Consider the following 20204-nt stretch of genomic DNA (forward strand, 5'->3'; position numbering starts at 1 on the left):
TCTGAAAGTGTATTGGTTTAAAAAAAAACTAATGTTTTTAAAAATGCCATGACAGTGAGATGGAGAAATGTCTCAGTTGTGAAGAGCACTTGCTAATATTCCAGAAGACCCCAGTAGGGTTCCCAGTACCTATGTCAAGGAGAACACAACCACCTATAATTCCTGTGTCAGAGTATCTGACACCATTTTCTTTAACCACTGGAGAGCACATATCATAACACACACACACACACACACACAGAGAGAGAGAGAGAGAGAGAGAGAGAGAGAGAGAGAGAGAGAGAGAGAGAGAGACAGAGAGAGACAGAGAGAGACAGAGAGAGACAGAGAGACAGAGAGACAGAGAGACAGAGAGACAGAGAGAGAGAGAGACAGAGAGCTAAAAAAAAAAAGTCCTTGGTCATGCTCTATGTAATATAGATATAGAAAATGATTCACTGAAGAGTACTCCATTTATCCAAGAATTACAAACAATAATTGACAAGTGGAACTTCATAAAACCAATAAGTTTCTTCATAGCTACAGAAGGATTCACTCAAGTGAAGAGGAAGTATACAGATGGAAGACAATCTCTGCTAGTTTTACAACTGACAGAGAATAAATATTCAGAACATATGAGGAATTAAAAAGGAAGAAAGAAAGAAGCAAGGAAACAAAAAATGACTATAATTTTAAAAATGTGCATTGGAGCTGAACAGGGAATTATTAAAAGAAGAAAAATGGCTAAGAAATATCTCAAAAGATGTTTATGATCTCTAACAATTGGGGAAGTGTGAATCAAAACAACTTTGAGAATTCATAGTGTTCCTGTCAGAATGGCAAAGGTAAAAAAAAAACAACTAAAACAATGAACAACAAAGGCTGAAGAGCATGGAGAAATAGGAAATTATTATTCACTATTTGTGTGATTGCAACCTGGAGCAGCAATTTTAGAAATCAGTGTGAATTCTTCTAAAGCAAAATAAATAAATAAATAAATAAATAAATAAATCTACTATATGACTCAGCTATACCAGTCTCTGTATGTGCCCAAAAGACTTAACAGCCTACTTCACAGTAATTGACTCAGTTAGGGACATTGCTGTTTTATTCACAATATTTAGAAACTATAAATAACTTAAATGTTCTTCAACCAAAGAATGGATCATGAAAATGTGGTGCTTATACACTATAGAATATTACTCGGCTGTAAAGACAAAACCATGATTTATTGATTGATTGATTGATTGATTGATTTTAGAAAAACTGAATGTAGTGCTGCAAACCTTTAATCCCAGAGCTTTGGAGGCAGAGGCAAACATATCTCTGAGTCTGATACCACCCTGGTCTGCTGAGCAATATGCAGACCAACCAGGACTATACAGAAAACACTGTCTCAGAAAAAAAAGAAACTTGTAGGTAAATATATAAAACTAGAAGAAAGCATATTGAATGAAGTAATTTAGACCAATAAAAACAAACACCACATTTTCTCTCATCTGATATTTCTAGCTCTGAATCTTCTGATGTGAGTACATATCCTAAAGAAATGTAAGAACTACAGAATCTAGAAAAGTAGAAACAAATCATTCCGGGTGGAAGGGGTCATCAGAGGAACAACAGAGGGAAAAGAAAATAAATACAGAAGGAGAGTGAAATAACAGTAGAAATATGTAAAAATCAGAAGCAATCATAGCCATCTCCTATCTTTGCTGTAGAACTCTGGGGTTCTGTGTATAGACTATTTACTTCTGCCTTTACATGTGTGCAGGAGGTATAAACTCAAGTTGTCATGCTTGTGAGAAAAATATTTTACCCCCTATTTTACCCCCTGGGACATCTCCTCTCTCTAAGGGCATTTTAAATTTTATGACAATCACATATTAAACAAATTTGTTGACATTTTAAAGTAGATAGATGAATCCTTAAATTAAAAATATGAAATGAACTAAAAATTAGATATTTTAGAATAAAATTATATTGGAGATTGAGAATAATTATATCTAGACTAATGTTTTATACTTTTTTATTGTGATGATACAAGGAGGAAGAATATTTTAATTGCAGTAACAAAATTCAAGCTTCTAATTTTTTTTTTACCAAATACAATGTTCTATACAACAACAACAAGTTGAACTAACATGATAAGTAAGGACTGAATTTCAAATTACATGGAGCTCATATTACACACTACATGGTATGGTCACTTGAAATAAGCTCTCAGTTCATGACCCTCTTTTCTATATGTATTTCTAGTGTGAGTGTTATATATGTCAGAGAAGGTCAATACTACTCTGTCCAGAGATTGAGAACTAATGAATTAAAGATGCTATCAAGTTTATTCAATAAAATAAACATCTTAGGCAGAAAATCATGTGACTTAGAAATGTGACATGTGCATACCTAAACAGTGAAACCAGGCCAGCAAGAGGCATGGAGAACCAGCCATGTTTGGTTAACTGGAAAGAGCTCACAAAGCACCATGCACAGATCTCCCAAAATTCTATAGAAATAAACAAAAAGAATGGGTTTATTATTGCATGTAGCTTTTTGGTACCCTGCCTTAGTTCCTAAAATGGGCCATGATACCAAGGACCTTCACAGCTTCCCTTGAATCCACAAATAAAAGACACACCACAGTTGTTTATTTTCAACTTGCCTTCATGGCACAATTCCTGAGTGCTACTATCTCCCACCTGGAAAACTGTGCCCTGTATAATATTCTTATTTCTGTTCCTGCCCACCTGCCCTAAGATTCAGTTGATAATTACATCCACAACCACCTTCCTGTAGAAGTGGTTATGGCTGGCACTGTACCCAAGACATCACATGTCTTCTCAGATTTATTCCATCAGAAGCCTGGCAACCCACGCCCCTCTCCTTCCTGTGTCTCTCTCCTCAAAGAGAAGGAAGTCCTACCTGTTCCTTCCACCCAGCAATTGGCCCACGAATTTTTAACTGACAGATTAAGAAACAATTGGGGAACTAGACCTTAGCATCAGAACTGTCACTACAGTTTATAATAGAACTAGGAGAGGTAGTATGCTACAAGGTCTTGGAGTAGCATGGAAAACACAAAAATACAAAGAAAGATTAAAGAGATGACAAAGATATATCAGGTTCATCCAAGAGTCATCTGAGAAAAGATGCTGAAACCAGGAAAGAAGAAAGAAAGAAAGAAAGAAAGAAAGAAAGAAAGAAAGAAAGAAAGAAAGAGAGAGAGAGAGAAAGAGAGAGAGGAGAGAGAGAGAGAGAGAGAGAGAGAGAGAGAGAGAGAGAGAGAGAGAGAGAGAGAGAGGAAGGAAGAAAGAAAGAAAGAAAGAAAGAAAGAAAGAAAGAAAGAAAGAGGAAAGAAAGGAAAATCTGTCTTAATATATTGTAACTACCAAATCACAGGCTAATTCTCCACAAATCCACCTTAATGTGAATAAATAGTGAATGACAAAGAGTGGAATGAGAAACAGCTCTCCCTACACTAGAACTCTCATCAACAGAAACATGGTGATAAACATGGTGGATAGACAAAAAAGAATAATCACAGTCTTACTTTTCTCACACAAAACTCACTTCTCAATGCATACCTTATTGCACATAAATGTAAGAAAAGATGAAATACTGATTAATATAAAAGCATTTGTCTATGGGAATTTATTAATTACAAAGGCAAACCCACAGACAGGATAAACTAAATGATGAAAATTAAGCAGCTCATTTTTGTATTCCAGCTCGAGGTAGGTTAAGATAGAAGGCTTTGAGGAACCTTCTGAATAGCCATGTTAGTAGAATTGGTGATGTCCAAGCCAAGCCAAATATTCGTGTTTCAAAATTCTGGTACAAGTTTAGGGAGAGAACACAGAAAGTAAATAAACTTGGTGCCACCAAACCTGTTATAAAAATAAAAGAACTAGCTCCCACAAGTTGTCTTCTGACCTATGCTTACGGACTCTGATATGCATTAAAAAAATGCACACAGACAGACATACATATGGATACATACACACACATCTACCACATAATACAATCAATAAATAAAATGTAATAAGAATAATTTAAATAATTCAAAGAAGAAATATAGTGGCTTAAGAAATATAGCCTAGATTAAACTATGGTATCTACATGTAGACACATTGGGGGGACAATGGGCAAAAGGGAGAAAGAGGGTAATGGGGGAGTGAGAAAGAAAGAGGAAGAAGGAGCAACTAACTCACAAATAATGAAGCTTACTGGCATCCTGACTCTCCAACAAAAATCATTCTGGCAGCACAATATCATTTCTCTAGAATTCTTGAAACACATACAATGATTTGATCTAATTATTATTAAAAAATAAGGCCCAAATAGAGGGGCATTGAGATCACAGTAATCAGCAATCACTCTTTCAATCTGAGTTTCATAAAGAAGGAGAAACTGAGTGATTTCCAAAGACTAGAGGAACTGTGGCCTGTGGTGTAACAAGGAAAACAGGGATCCTGGCTGAGAAAGCAGTAGTGATGTGTAAGAAACTTGAAGTAGTATAATTGATACTATGAAGGATTTAATAATAAAATTTCTTAGCATATAGTCAGTTACACAAAGCAGAATTTAGCCAAAGGAGTGAAAGAAAAATCTAATTTGACCCCCTGAACCCTACTCTTAAAAGCAAAGACATAAAATCCTGTAAGTCAAACATGGTGGATAGACAAAAAAGAATAATCACAGTGGCAGCCCCAGAGTCTTACTTTTCTCACACAAAACTCACTTCTCAATGCATACCTTATTGCACATAAGTGTAAGAAAAGATGAAATACTGGCGCCTCAGTCCCAGGAAATTAGCTGACCATTCGAACAGATGGCCCTAACTAAACAAGTCCTGAGATTAATGGTGTCAGGATGCAATGGGCCTGAGATAAGCCTGGCTGTGCTTCGAACTAACAGTTCTGAGACAATTGGTGCCAGGATGCTGAAAGTTTGAGATGAGCCTGACCCCTTTGAACCAGAACTCATGATAGATAGTATGAAGCTAGTCCGAAATAGCCAATTATAAAGTGACTTCTTAAGAATTTAAGATCAAATGTGTCGATGACCTAGTGACCTGTTTCTCCTCCTTCCCCCTTCCTTAACTCCACCCCCAACTGGTTTGTAGATTCTCCTTAAAAAGCTGTAAAAATCTGTAGCTGGCTGCTGAATTCCTCTACCCTTGTGTGGGCTAGAAGGAAGGAGGCCCTAGCTTGCTAGTTTTTTTCTTTTGAGTAAACCTCTTGTGATTGCATCAAGTTGTGTTTCTCATGAGTGATTTGGGGTGCGTCTGCAGTTCTCCATGGATCATGAGGTCATTTTTGTTTGGGCTTTACAGAAACACTGAATCCAGTATGACTAGAAGATAAGTAATATACAAGCTAATTAGAAACAGCAAGAGAAAGAATTTGTACCATAATTGAAGTTTATAGTTGCTGAGAAAATTTTCTGCTAATGTTTGTTCACAAAGACTGATCTCTAATTAGGCTCCACCCACACAACAAAAGAGGTAACCCTCATATACAACTGGCCATTAAGCTCATTCTTAAATCAAGGAATATGACTATAAAAGACAGGTCAAGTCCACAGCCCTGGGTTACAACCACCATTAAGTTCTTATCTGCCATTAAGTACCCTGTGCTATTATCAGGAAAAGTGTACTTTTGCCAAGTGGGCAAGATGAACCTGCATAACAATTATTGAAAAGAAACATTTGTGAACTTCAGAAATATTTTGGGCATCTCCCATTGTCTGAGTGGCCAAATGTGTTGTCTCCTATCTCTGAATTGTTCAAAGGGTAGCCTGGATCAGGGACCTGAAAGAGATTTAAGGATGATTATATATGTAAAAGGGATAACCCTAAGGTGTGTACACACACACACACATACACACATGTTAACAAAATCTTATATTTAAGGCCAACTTCTCTTTGGGCATCAGGTGGAGAAGGACATGTACTATATTAAAGAGCCTTTCTCTTTAATATCTTTCAAATGTGCATAATGATTTCTCAAGTGTAAGGCATATTAATTCTAGAATAGTGGAGACAAAAAAGATAGTAAAAGAAAACCATAGGGTGTAAATGAGGGGATGGAAGAAGGAACAGAGGGCACCAGCACATTTCCTCCTCACTTTCTTAGCTAAATTCTGATCACTAGGAATGTTTGCAGAGTGCTGTACAGACTCTACCTGTGCCCTTTTAGTTTCTTTTCTTCATTTGCATGTCTGTTCTGGTATACAAGCATATTTCCACTTACTTTGATACATGTGTGTAATGGTATACACAGACATATGGGCAAGTGTATATAATAACCAGAGGTTGATTTCAGGTAACTTCCTTAATCAATGTTCTTATTACATTTGCTAGCTATCCATCTTGCTTCTCTAATCCCATCTGTGGCTCTGGGTTTTGTTATTACAGGAGGGACTCACACCCACCTGGAATTTTAAAGAACAGAACTCAGCTTCTTACATTTTGGTAGAAAGTATGATTCATTAAGCTATTACATACTTTAAGTGCAAAATTATCACAACATTTAAAAATTTAGAAGTATACATCATTCTAGATTTCATGTTCCTAAATCTCTGAGTAGAGAAGAAAACAAACAACAGAACTCCTGGGGTCAGAGCTGGTACATGCATAACACTCTAAGTGCTTCAATAAATGCTTCCATCTGAACCACATCTCACAGAAAGAATCCCAAGGTTCTCCTGACCTTGTCTTGATGTTCACACTAGAGCTGGATTATAATGGATGACAGACTTACAGGTATTCATAAGAAAGAGATGAGGCAGACAGGAAAGAATAAGAAAGTTCAGTGATAGAATCTGGTCATCAGAATTAGGTTGGAGATTTTAATTAAAATTTATATTAAAGAAATTTATATGTAATTAGAGTTTTTAATATCACAGCAGCCATATAGATGAATGTGGAAAGAAAAAAGAAGCTGCCTGCCAAAAAACTGGATGAAATAAAACTCAATTTACAGATGCCATTCACTTAACATAATTTAGTTCTATTTATTGGAATTTATAATACAGCAAAAATAGCTTTTTATGTCATGCTGAAAGACAGAATGGAACAGGAATATGAAATATGAGAACATAAATTTGGTTGAGCATAAGTAATTTGTGAAGCACTGGATTTCAGGTAAGTAAAGGTAATCAAAGGAAAGTACAGATTCCTTTGAGTTGAGAAAAATCCTTTTTGTGTTTTGCATGAGGTGTGTGTGTGTGTGTGTGTGTGTCTGCGTGTGTGCATGATTTGTGTGTTTTCTGTGTGTGGGTATGTGGAGATATATCTTATTTGTATGGAGAGTTTCTTAGTCTCTTGTGTGCATGAGTGTTATATGGTATGTATATGCATGTGTTTCTGTGTTACATCTTTTGTGGTATTTAGAGGATATGGGTATAGGTGTGCTATGCTCATATATATAATCCTATGTGTTAGATAGTGCAAGTGTAAATCTGAGGGAATATGTGTGGAACCCAGAGGTTGATCATGGATGTTTATTTCAATGACTCTTCACCATATTTCTTAAGTCCATATTTTACTGCATCTGGGGCTCACTGGTTGGCCCATAGGCCCCAGGTAGCCATTTTTTCTGCTTCCATAGTATCACCTTTTTATGTAGATGTTGGGGAATTGAGTTTAGGTCCACATTTTGCATGATAGGCAGTTTACTGATGAAGCCATCTCCTTGGGCTTTTAAAAGAATGTTTCAGCAGCTTTAGAGCTGCATACAAATTAATATATGGGAATATGCTGACCTTGCTTCATACTCTTGGTCTAAAGATGTGCTGGCACTATGATTGTTGGAAAATTGTATTTAAGGGATGGCAGTTTATGGTTCAATAAATTATTCCTTTTATAAACATGCTTTTATACGTTAAAATCACATCCTTCTATAGTTAACAATGTCCTTACTTTGGTGAATATCCACAAGGCTCAGATGGGACAGGCTCTTTCTCTTAAATTTAAGAAGACAGTGGAAATGATGTAAGAGTGTTTCTGCGAGTTAGGCTTCCCTTTCCAGAGAAATGATGAGAAAGGGGTTACTGACTGATCTCCCTCTATTCATTTACTATATTTAAATAAATATATTGACAAAGACAGAGAAGTTTTTCTTGAAGTTTGGGGTGGGAGGTGAGGCTGAGTCTTGTGTCTGAATTAAAGCCAAATTCAGATTTTAGAGCATTAAAGTAGGAAATATGCAGGATTAAAATCAAAGTCTTCTAGTAGAAAGAGGTGGGAAAATGTTTGTTTAAAGCCTCATGGCTCCCCCAGTAGGATTTTAGAGCTGACGATGTTTTCGTATTTTCATGTATACTTTTCAAGACTTTTCTGCATATATAATCATGAATGTGCCCAACAACTGTTTCTCAGGACATGGACCTGCTGTTAAGTAACATATAACTGTAAATGTAAAGAAATATGAACTTTTAAAACTTCTTTTACTATATGCATATGTTGCTGATTTTTCTGTACTAAATCTGTCATTATGCATTTATGATACTTACTGAGAAGAATATCTCAATGAGGAATTATATAGGTCTGTGGTCATCTCTAGGGAACTGTTTGTTAACTGATCCCACCCATTACATGTGCACTGTTCCCAAGACTGTGCCCTGCCTATATAAAGAATGCTAGCTGAGACCAAGCAATCCAACAGTATGGATTCATTTAATAACTTTGAATTGTAAGCCTAATTAATACTTCTCTCCCTGAATTTGCCTTTGATTCTGATATTTTATCACAGCAGCTCAAATGAAACTGTAAAAATGTTTTCAGTGCTCCTTTTATATTTTAGCCATCTATGATTTTGGGGCTATAATGTTCAGCTAAATGTTATATTTATATTTGAAAGACTTTGGGAGCCTGACCTTAGTGAAGGGGAATATGTATGTTCTGTTACTAATGAGGGAGATGCTGTACTTCACAGTGTGCCCATGAGCTTGCCTGTTTTTATGAGATGCTACATTGTAGAAAGGTGGTGTTGCTCCCAGAGACTATTGACATTCATGGACATTCCCTACATTCTGTTTACAATTTTAGACAACACAGCAGCTTTTGGACCATGGAAGATGACTTTGTCAATAAAGTGCTTGCTCCCCTGGCATAAAAAATTGAGTTTGAATCCTTCTCACCCACTTAAAAAGCTATATATATTGATATGTGTCTGCAATCTCAACACAGGTAGAAGACACTAGAAACTCCTGAGGGTTTGCAGGCCAGCCAGTGCTGATAATCTGAAAGCTCCAGGATCAGTCACTGAGAGGGACTAACTCAAAAAATAATGTGAAAAACAATAGAATAAGATATCCAGAAATAAACCTTTGCTTTGTGAATTACAGCATAAACACACCTACACCCCACTCCTCCCACACAATTATTCCTATACACCACATTTTTAAACAGAATGCAGAGTTCTCAAATCAGAGTACTATATATAGATATATAGACAGACCTACCACCCCCAACCCCAACCCCACATACACATTAATTTCAATGGTTAATGTAGAATGCATAAATAGATACTAGATAAATTTTGAGCACTGAAAGAAAAATCATTGATAAATAATTGTGTGTGTGTGTGATGTGTTTTTTCTAGTATGTTATCTTTGTCTTTATTGTATAGAGAAGCAGTTATTTTTTCCCATAATCAAATATCTGACCAAAACCAAATGAACAAACAAGCAAAACTTCTTAAAGTCAGAAATTTATTTTATATATAGTTTGAAGGTACAGTCTATTATGGGGAGAAGGCTTAGAAAACAAGAGCATGAGGCAGCTGTTCTCATTGTAGTCACAGTCAGGAAGCACAGAAACAGTGGCATATTCCAGTCTAATGGACTTAGCGGGAATCTTCCTTCCTCTCTTAAACCTTCCAGGAATATCTTAAGAATACATTCAGAGGTGTGTTTCTATGATGATCTTAAATCCTTTAAATCTGAGATTAAGATTAATCATCACATACTGTCTTTTTAAATACAATGAAACTGAGTCCTACAAAAAATAAGCAAATTGCCTGATTCTAAAATCTATTTGATTGCAGCCTTGTGATTCTAACCCAAGTACATCTAAGACTAGCATAATACATGTCCTTTATAACCTCATGATGATGCTAAAAATGAATACACAATAAATTTTGTGTTTCTTGTTCTTGAATTTTGTTCTCCCTCTGCTATTTTACTTTCTTAGTCATGTGAAGCAGAGATAGCAACAGTGACAGGTGCAACACTAGGCCTTTTATATCCCCTGCTTCTCCTGCTTGCCCATCTTGCCCCATCAGCAGCTCCAGTTCTGACAGGCAAATATCAGAAAGGTTGAAGTACCCAGAAGATGACAGGGATGCCATATGGACTCAAGGATAACACAAATGCCTAACTGGGTTAAGTTGTTCTAGCAAACACCTGGTACTTGGCAAATGACTAGAGGTCACTTTGGAAATGGCATGTGCCTGGACATCAAGGAGGTGGTCCTTTACTACACCCTGAGGTTTATTCAATAAAAGCCAACAATCTTTTGTCCTTTCATAAAGATGTACATTACCCTGTGTCCCTGAGTTTGAAAGAAAGGTAGTGTGCCACTGAAGAGAAGCTGGTACTGCAAATCTTTAAAGGGAATAAATCTCTTCTTGCTAAACACACACACAAACACACACACACACAACCTTTACACTACCAAAAAGAAATTTAAGCAATACTACCCAACACAATCCAATATTTTATTGTATTTCAGGTAGATGGCCCGTAAACACAGGGTTTGGCTGCAGTAGAACATGGGAGAAACAATGATAGTCCCACCTATCAGTCCACAAGAAATGCAACCCTAGTGTTTAAAGTCCCCTGAAAACATTTCCCCTGCTTTACTTACTATAGGTACTTCACTTAGTCATTGACTCACTTGATCCACTCAGTGAACTTCAATGAAAAACCAGTGTAAAAGGAATTCCAATCATTACCAATCCTACATCTGATAGAGGACTAATAGCTAATATATACAAAGAACTCAAGAAATTATACTCCAGACAGCCAAATACTCCTATTAAAAATGGGGTACAGAACTAAACAAAGAATTCTCAACTGAGGAAACTTGAATGGCCAAAAAGCACCTTAAGAAATTCTCAACATCCTCAGTCATCAGGGAAATGCAAATCAAAACAACCCTGAGATATCACCTCACACCAGTCAGAATGGCTAAGATTAAAAACTTAGGTGATAGTAGATGCTGGTGAGGATGTGGAGAAAGAGGAACATACCTCCATTGTTGGGGGGATTGCAAACTGGTACAACCACTCTAGCAATCAGTCTGGTGGTTCCTCAGAAAATTGGACATAGCATTACCTGAGGATCCAGCTATACCACTCCTGGGCATATACCCAGAAGTTGCTCTAACATATAACAAAGACATATTCTCCATTATGTTCATAGCAGCCTTATTTATAATAGCCAGAAGCTGGAAAGAACCCAGGTGACCTTCAACAGAGGAATGGATACAAAAAAGTGCAACATTTACACAATGGAGTATTACTCAGCTATTAAAAATAATAAATTCAAGAAATTCTTAGGTAAATGGATGGAACTAGAAAATATCATCCTGAGTGAGTTAACCCAATCACAAAAGAACACATATTGTATTTACTTACTGATAAGCGAGTATTAGCAAATAAAACCTTGGAATAGCCAAGACTGAACTCACAGACCACATGAAGCTCATGAAGAAGGAAGACCAAGTGTGGATGCATCAGTCCTACTTAGAATGATCAACAAAAATACTCAAGGGAGCAAATATGGAGGCAAAGTGTGGGACAGAAACTGATAGAGGGGACATCTGGAAACCATTCCACCTGGGTGTTTATCCCATGTGCACTCACCAAAGGTAGACACTGATATGGATGTCAGGAAGTGTATGCTGACAAGATCCTGATATAACTGTCTCCTTAGAGGTCTGCCAGAGTCTGACACATTCAGAGGCAGACGCTCATAGCTAACCACTGATTTGATCAAGGGTTTCCCCATGGAAAAGTTAGAGAGAAGACTGGAGGAGCAGAAAGGGTTTGTGGCCCCATGAGGAGAGCAACACCACCAACCAACCAGAGATGCCCAGGGTCTATACCACCAGCCTGGGAGTACATAAGGAGGGATCCATGACTCCATATGTACATGTAGGAGAGGATGTCCTTGTTGGGCATAGGTGAGGAATGAGATCCTTGGTCACATGAAGGCTGAACACCGAGTTGGGGGGAATGTGATGGTGGGGAGGTGGGAGTGGAGGGTTAGGTGAGGTCACATTCTCAGAGAAGCATGAGGAGGAGGGATGGGATAAGAGGTTCCTGAGTGGTAGGGAGAATGGGGTAAGGGGATAAAATCTAAAATGTAAATATAATATCCAATAAAAAAGAAATTCCAGCCAAAGAATCAAGAAACCAAGACGTACAGATAAAGGAATATGGTTTCTGTGATTGTTCTAATGACAGAGGAACTAATAGGAGAGCAATAGATGACACTGCAGTGAACACAGAATAAGCAGTGAATAGTTAGCTTGATTTGCTTGCTACACAGGACACTCAGCAGTTTACATATAACATTTATCATACTCCAATTCAATAGTATGAGCATGATATTATTCATGGCACTGATGAACAAACTACTAGCTTCCATTCAACTCACTTTCTGTAATAGTGAAATGTAATCATGTATTCAGATTACATACAGAAGTCATATGTACATCAGATTACATCTAAAAAGTCAGTTTCAGTGTAGAACCATTTAGATAAGCTAGCCTTTGAGCATGTCTGTGGGACTTTTCTAGATTGTCTAATTGAGATAGGAGGACCCATCTACTGTGGGTAGCAGGGAATCCCAAATTATAAAGTATACACAGGGGGCTAGGCATTAACAAGCTCACAGGCATTCATTACTTTCTGCTGAGTGGATGTGATATGATGTACTCTTTCAGATTCCTGCCCTGGTGACTTTCACCCACTGGTGAACTATAACCTGGAAATGTAAGCAAAGAAATATCCCTTTTCTCCTATTTTGTATTTTCTCCTATATGGTATTTTGGCATTTAGGGTATTTTGTAACAGCCAAAAACTTTAATGCATCATATAAGGAAACTACTCTGCAATTGATGATTCCATTTTATCTTACACAAGTATTTTCCCTGGACCATGATATGTATTTTCATTTCAAAACTCCACCTTTGGCATTTTAATTGACACTTACCATTAAATTAGCAGAAACCACAGCCATTTCTGATTGCATGGAGCTTCATTTATATTAAATGGCAAGAATGGGAGTAATGTGAGCAATTCCAGGCCAGCCTGGAACCAGATATGGAATATCTTCAGTTCTATAATTAGTATATTGTGGTTCCTTCTTCACTCAGAAAACCCACATAAGAAAAGATTAATCTGCTTGCTGTACTATCTCCAGACACTATCACAGGTGGGATACAGTTTTTACTCCTTAATCTTTATTTGTCATGCTATATTCTTCCCTTTATGTTGCTTGCCTTTTGGCTATGCAGTCCTACAGAGTACACCTTTTATTATGCATCCTTACAGTATCCTGTACGTATGCTGCACTGATATTGATAGCATGACTATGTGACTCACTGAATAAGTGAACTGCCTGGGGTGATTATGCAGGGGGTTATGTTCTTGATTGACCTTGAATACAGGATTGTATTTCCTGTAGAGTAATGGATGGTAGCAACTTTCTCTCTCACACATACATGTTCTATTCCATCCAAACCTCAGCATTTTAATGGCATCCCCTTAGAACTTCCTAGGGCTAAAGAATGCTATTTTTAAAATTTCTTTTCCACCGTGTTAAGGTCTTGCAATTCAAGCAGAGGAGGTTCATGTCCTCTTGGAGACCTCTAAGACATCCAGTAATTTTACTAGGATCCATAACTTGATTTTTTTTTTAAATTTCTGAGCATTTGCTTAGACAACCAATTTCCAGTTCTACAGATAGCTCTAATATCATTAGCCAGACAACCTTTACAGTAAAGTCTGCAGTGCAAGTTTCTAGAAGGAAGATTGTCCCAGAAAAGTAGACTGAAAATGCAAAACAGAAGACAAAAAAAGGTATAGTGTAAAGCTGGTCACTTCTCCTCCTGAAAGAATTCAGAGATAGTGGAAAGCTATTAGATAATCCATTAGCTTATGAGAGATGGAAAAATAAGACTCAACCCTCTCTTTTAAACATTTCTCATATATCCCGGGCTGCTCTCTAATTCACTTTATAAGTAAGACTAGTCTTAAGCTCCTGATCCTTCTGATTTCAACTCGGTAGTGCTGGGATTACAGAAATGGAACAGCATATCAGGTTTACATGATATAAGAGATTGATCCCTAGGCAAGGACTTCAGCAGCTAAGCTCTGTGCCAGAGCAAGAATTTATTGTTTTACTCCCAAAACTCTCAGTGAAGCCTCTGATCATAGATCAAATGCTGAGAAATTATACCTCAAGGCTTGGGGTCAGATATGTGTTTTTGTCCTGTTCCCTATTTCTACCATGTTTTCATCTAGCAGAATGGAGGTCTAGGGTGCAGCTACCACAGAAGGACCCCCAAGACTCTGGAGGCCTCACTGTGCAAGTAAGACAAACTTCTGCAGAGGACTTACTAGGAGCCTATCCCATGGCTATATGTAGAACCTGAATGCAATTTTGAATAACTCCTGCAGGTCATGCCTTCCCTCAACCATATCCCTCTGTGTGTGTGTGTGTGTGTGTGTGTGTGTGTGTGTGTGTGTGTGTGTCTGTCCATGTGTATTTATGTGAGTGCTCATATATGTGTATATGATTGTCAAGACCATAGGTAACATTAACTAGCTCATTAACTAACACTCAGTGATGAGGCTAAAATCTTTGATTATATATGTCCAAGGATTCACCTGTCCTTGCCTAGACAGTGCTAAGTCTACAAACATAACTTATTATGTCCACCTTTTAAAATGGAATATGAGTTTCAAAATCAGCTCCTTATACATATAAAACTATTTCACTGACTGAGTCAACATTCCAGCTTGAGCTGTATTCTTTCATTGCTTATGAAAGGCCTAGGTTTTTAAATAACTCAGGAAACCTTCCTGAGCACATATGTTCATTCATTGGGAAGTTGTTCCAAGCCAGGTATAGGATTGTAGGTTTGTAAAGAATGAGCACAACCCTCTTCTTTGCTCTTTACAAACACATGTTCATCTGTGGGTACTTGATACCATCTATCCCACCTTGACTTCAGGGTTTGAACATGAAGCATATTTCATATATATTTACAAATACCCCAGGCTATATAAAACCCCAGGTTCAGAGAAAACACTAGGCTCTATGCATTCCAAAGCAACTTGATTTCACCAGCACAAGATTACCAGCCATAGGAGTTCCATAAACTCCTCATTATAGAACCTTTTCCAGGATCTCATTTTAGTACAATCAAACTCTACATGCATTACAGTAAAAGATACAGAGCTGGTACAAACAAAACAAAACAAAACAAAACAAAAAAACATCATTTTTGGTCTAGTGATATTTAGGTCCAGATATGAGATATAAACAAGGAACCTGAAACTTTAATATAGTATCTTGCTTATAAGAAATCAACTGAGATGAGAAGGAGAACATATGTTAGGATGTAAATTAAATAAATATATAAGTAAAAGAAACTGTGGTACTCTCATTTGAATGAGGAAACTGAGCTAGAAATCTCAGAAGAAAAGCTTGCATAATGAGTTCATTATTTTCTTCATAATGGAGATTCTGCCTCACTTGCTCTAAGACATGACAAAAAATATCTCCGCCTTGTACAAGCCATGAAGCTGTGAATAACTGCAAAGCAGAACCTGCATGCCAGAACTTTCCAAAACACACAAACAAAAACTCCTAAAGAAACAAATAGTATGATCAGAAGAAGCAAGAAAAAAATTTTCTATTGTTCACAGAGGAGGTAGTCACCCTACAGTCATTTTAAACTCACAAAAAACACAAGCACAAGTGTCACCAAAACATGACAAAAGAGGAACCCAATTGAGTCATTTCAGTGGCATGTCCACTTACTGACTTGAGTTAATCTAGAAAAAATAAACCTTTTCTCAATTAAGTTTCTTTTTGTCAAACTATTTATTAATTCAAAATCTACCTCTGCTTCCACTTTGTGTTTTTAGTGATTTTGATCTTATCTAAATTCTCTTATTGACTTCCCTCCTTTCTTCTTTCCACTTTTCCTGGTATCTCACACTGATGATGTGTGTAAACACCCTGACAGGCATGAAAATATTCTTCAGAGACACTTTTGCCTCTCCATTCCTTTTAGATTCTTGAAACCATGTACTATAAAAATTATAAATTTCCAAGAACTTTCTGCGTACATGGATGTAGAAGTCTGAAGCCTGATGTCAGCCAGAATGGGACTTGTCTTCTGAAAAAAGATTTTGCACACTTCCGAAAACCTATTCTTCTACCCTCCACAGGGATACATTAATCTGGGACAGGACCACACCTTGATGGGGACTGCTCAGGTATGCATACTTCTTGTCTATCTTAAGACCAAATCTTCACAACAGGACACTGAAAATAGACTTGTGAAATAAGATTACTGCAGTGATCAGTATCTGAACATGCTGGGAGGTACTTACTGAAAAAAATTAAGACATCTGGGAAACATAATTACTCCTAGAAACTGAGGCAGACTGGCAAGATGCCTGGATATATATCCTCAACTATATCACCAAAAACATGTCTTCAACTTTGTAAGACTAAGTGGTTGCTTTTACAATTAAACACACAAAAAAGTATTTGCCCAGTCCTTTCTATGCCATAAAAATTGATGTTTTGTCAGTTTGTTTTATGAGATACTTGAATGATATGATATAAAAGCACAAAATGAGGTCCAGCAATATTTTTTGTGAAATATTAGGAAAGGCAAAACCATCTACAAAGTCAGAACACTAAATGTTAGTACCTCTGTGGCAGTAATCTTGAAAGGGTAGTTAAAAGATTTATAAGATAAATACCCCATTTAGAGTTCTTGGTTCTAAGAAAGTTCTGTAAATATCAGTAGAAAAATTAAATTTAGATATCAACCATCTTCGCACACAAATTATAGCTTTGCATATTTATAAAGGTGTTTCTAGTGTAACAGAAAAATGCACTTCTAAATAAAAGATACCAAAACATATCAAAAAAATTTTTGAGAGACCAGATAGATAGAAGATGTCAGCCAATTCAGATAGGGTGATTCAAATAGAAAATACAAGAAATAAGAATGGGAAGGAGATAAATCTGATCAAGGATAGAAAGAATAAAGTCAATGAATTGATGTTTCTCTTTAATTCTCATCCTGATAAAACCTACAGTTACTTTAGAATGAAGTCTTAATGAAAGATTTTCTACACTGTGTTGCCCTAGGTAGATCTGTGAGAGATTATTTTAAATCAAATAATTGATATAAGAAGACCTAGACTACTATGGTGGCAACATTTTCTAGAGAGGAGATCTTGAGCTATATAAGAGTAGAGAGAAACCACAATAAGCACAAGATCAGGCAAAATAGCAGGACTATGTGTGTTCAGCTCTCTATCCTTTTATCGGTGAATGTGAATGGATGCTTTCAGCTTCCTGGCTCCTTGACTTCCACAGGAGGAGGATCTGTAACCTGGAATTATGACCTAAAAGTCCTTTCTCTGCTAAGAGAATGAAGGTACAAAGAGGAAAAACAACCTTGATCAATTCTAGTACCATGGAGATGATAGTATAATCAACTGGTTGACTTTTATTCTTATTCTTGAAGTTGTGCCTCTTTTGAGGTGAATGGATTGAATATGTGTGTCCATGTTCAATTTTCTATCAACATGCCCTGGTTTCATTTGGTTTCTTTTGCTTACTATATATTTTGAACTTTGCAAGATATTTCGTAAAGTGCCTGTATTTTAACCCATGTTAAATGCTAAGAATAAAGAGTCTTCTGAGAGTTCATTTCAGTGCACAAACAGGCAATAGAATTTCTGACAAAAACTACCCTCAGATAACATACAGGGATGAACAAAAATTGGAATAGAATATGTAGTGATGGACTGAGGTCAAATTTAAGAGAATGTTTAATACATAGCATTGTGTATCAGTGTGATTCCTATGTTCTGGAATTGTGTGTTTGTGTGTGTATATGTGTGGTTTGATATAAATTCTTGTTATAAAGTAACTAATTTTTCAATAATGAAGGTCACATAGGCCTAGATATAACTACAGCAAAACATAAAAGTTTTCACAATAATGGTAGAATTAAATAGAAGGTACTGCATCAGAGAAGAGGTGGAAGAATGTGAGACAGTTGACTGTGCCAGGATACTTGATAAGTTTGAGTAGATTGGAAGTCCCAGAGCCTCTGGGAAGATGATAGGAGCTTCACTTGCTTCTTACCAGTCAACTGTTATGTGACCACAGGTTGCCTTAAAGAGGATTGTATTCATCAGTTACATAGGGACAGTGCCTCCAAATCCTTCCCCATGCAGATGAGGTATCTCTAACATCTCAGACTAAGCCAATAGAATGCATCTGATGTTAGGTCCTAACCCACTACAAAAAATGTATATAAGATCCTATCTGGAAGGAATAGAGATGTGTGAGAATTACTCCATTGTCTAAGAGCTTTTGTAGTCTAAGGGCTGCAACACTTCCCAGGGAAGCGAGTGCTCTCCTGAAGCTTTTACTCCTGTATCTTGCTTGCTAGCTAAGCTCTCCACTGGCTCTGCACAGGGCAGTATCTTGGTGGCCAGGGCAGCAGTTATGTCCTGAACAGCACAGCTGTCACACATCCCTCTCTATAATTATGCCCTCTCCCTTTCACTTGAATGCTCCTGCCAGAGATTTCTGTGGATAGTTTCCAGTATACAGAACAACTGAAGAGGTCTCCTGTAAATCAAGAATATTGAGCAGGAAGGATAGAAACTTGCTCAGAAGGCTATATCTGGGTTCACATAAGAGCTGCCCCATGGACATTGCACATAACATCTAAATCTTAGTTTCCTCATATGGAAAAGATTCATAAATGAGAAAGGATGTGACAGAGACTGTTGTGTCTTCTTCCTAAATGTTCTCTAGATCAAATAAACATGATCTAAATATGATCACTTGCCTGGATAATTGAGAACTGGTTAATAAAGGAGACAGTATGTGACATATATAATAAGAATAATTACAGTTTAAATAAACATGTTCAACTAGCAATTAAAATAGTAAACATTTATAAAGTTCATACATTGCATTTGAATTTCATACTACATGAAAAAATTGTCCTAAGCAGCACGCCAGCATTCTATAGTTAATGTGCTTAACTTATTTTTATTAATATTATCATTAATATTAATATTTGTGTTAACTGTATGCACATATAAACACTTATATACAAACAGACATTTGTATATTTTGTGTGTCTATATTTGTAAGTCTAATGTGTCTTTTTGTGTGTGAATGTGCATGAATAAATGTGTATATATATACATGAGTGTCTATACATGCATGTATATACGTATGTGTTTGTGTGTGCATGTGTATATACGTACATGTATGTATATATGTACTTATATATGTGTATATATCCATGGGTTTATGTGTTCTTAGTGTATTGCTGCTCATTAAATTTCTGTTCTAGTACTTTTGAAGGGAAGAATTTTATCACAGATATAGATAGTTTAAGAAAGCATTTGTTTAACAAAGTTAAGTAATCTTGAAAGAAATTGTGTTGGCTACCTCAAGGTAGAAAACAACCTAGTGGGTACTGTGTTGTGGATCTTATACATATTTTTTATGATTATTCATGAAATATTTAACAAGTAGATATATTCATGTGGCAAGGTGATCCTTTCTCACCACCAAAATGTTACACCTCCTATTTTTGGTCTAAGTCATAGGGAAAGGTAATGCATCCATACAATACAGGAGATATTTTCTTTACAGGCAGGCAAGCTATGAAAAGCAGGTCAATAAACAGCACTCATCCATGGCCTCTGGTTCAGTTTCTTTCTTGAGTTCTTGTTCCTACAACACCTCACAATGGACTGTAAACTGTACATTAAGATAAATCCTATATTCCACAAGTTGCTTTTTGTCATTACTTTATAATTACAATAGAAAATCAAACAAAACACTTAGAACCCATATATTGAGAAGTTGATGATGGAATTCTGTAACTCACTGGCCAGCATGATGAGTTGCCTCTGCGAGTT

Source organism: Arvicanthis niloticus, chromosome 10 (assembly GCF_011762505.2).
Source record: "Arvicanthis niloticus isolate mArvNil1 chromosome 10, mArvNil1.pat.X, whole genome shotgun sequence".
In the NCBI taxonomy this organism is placed as follows: Eukaryota; Metazoa; Chordata; class Mammalia; order Rodentia; family Muridae; genus Arvicanthis; species Arvicanthis niloticus.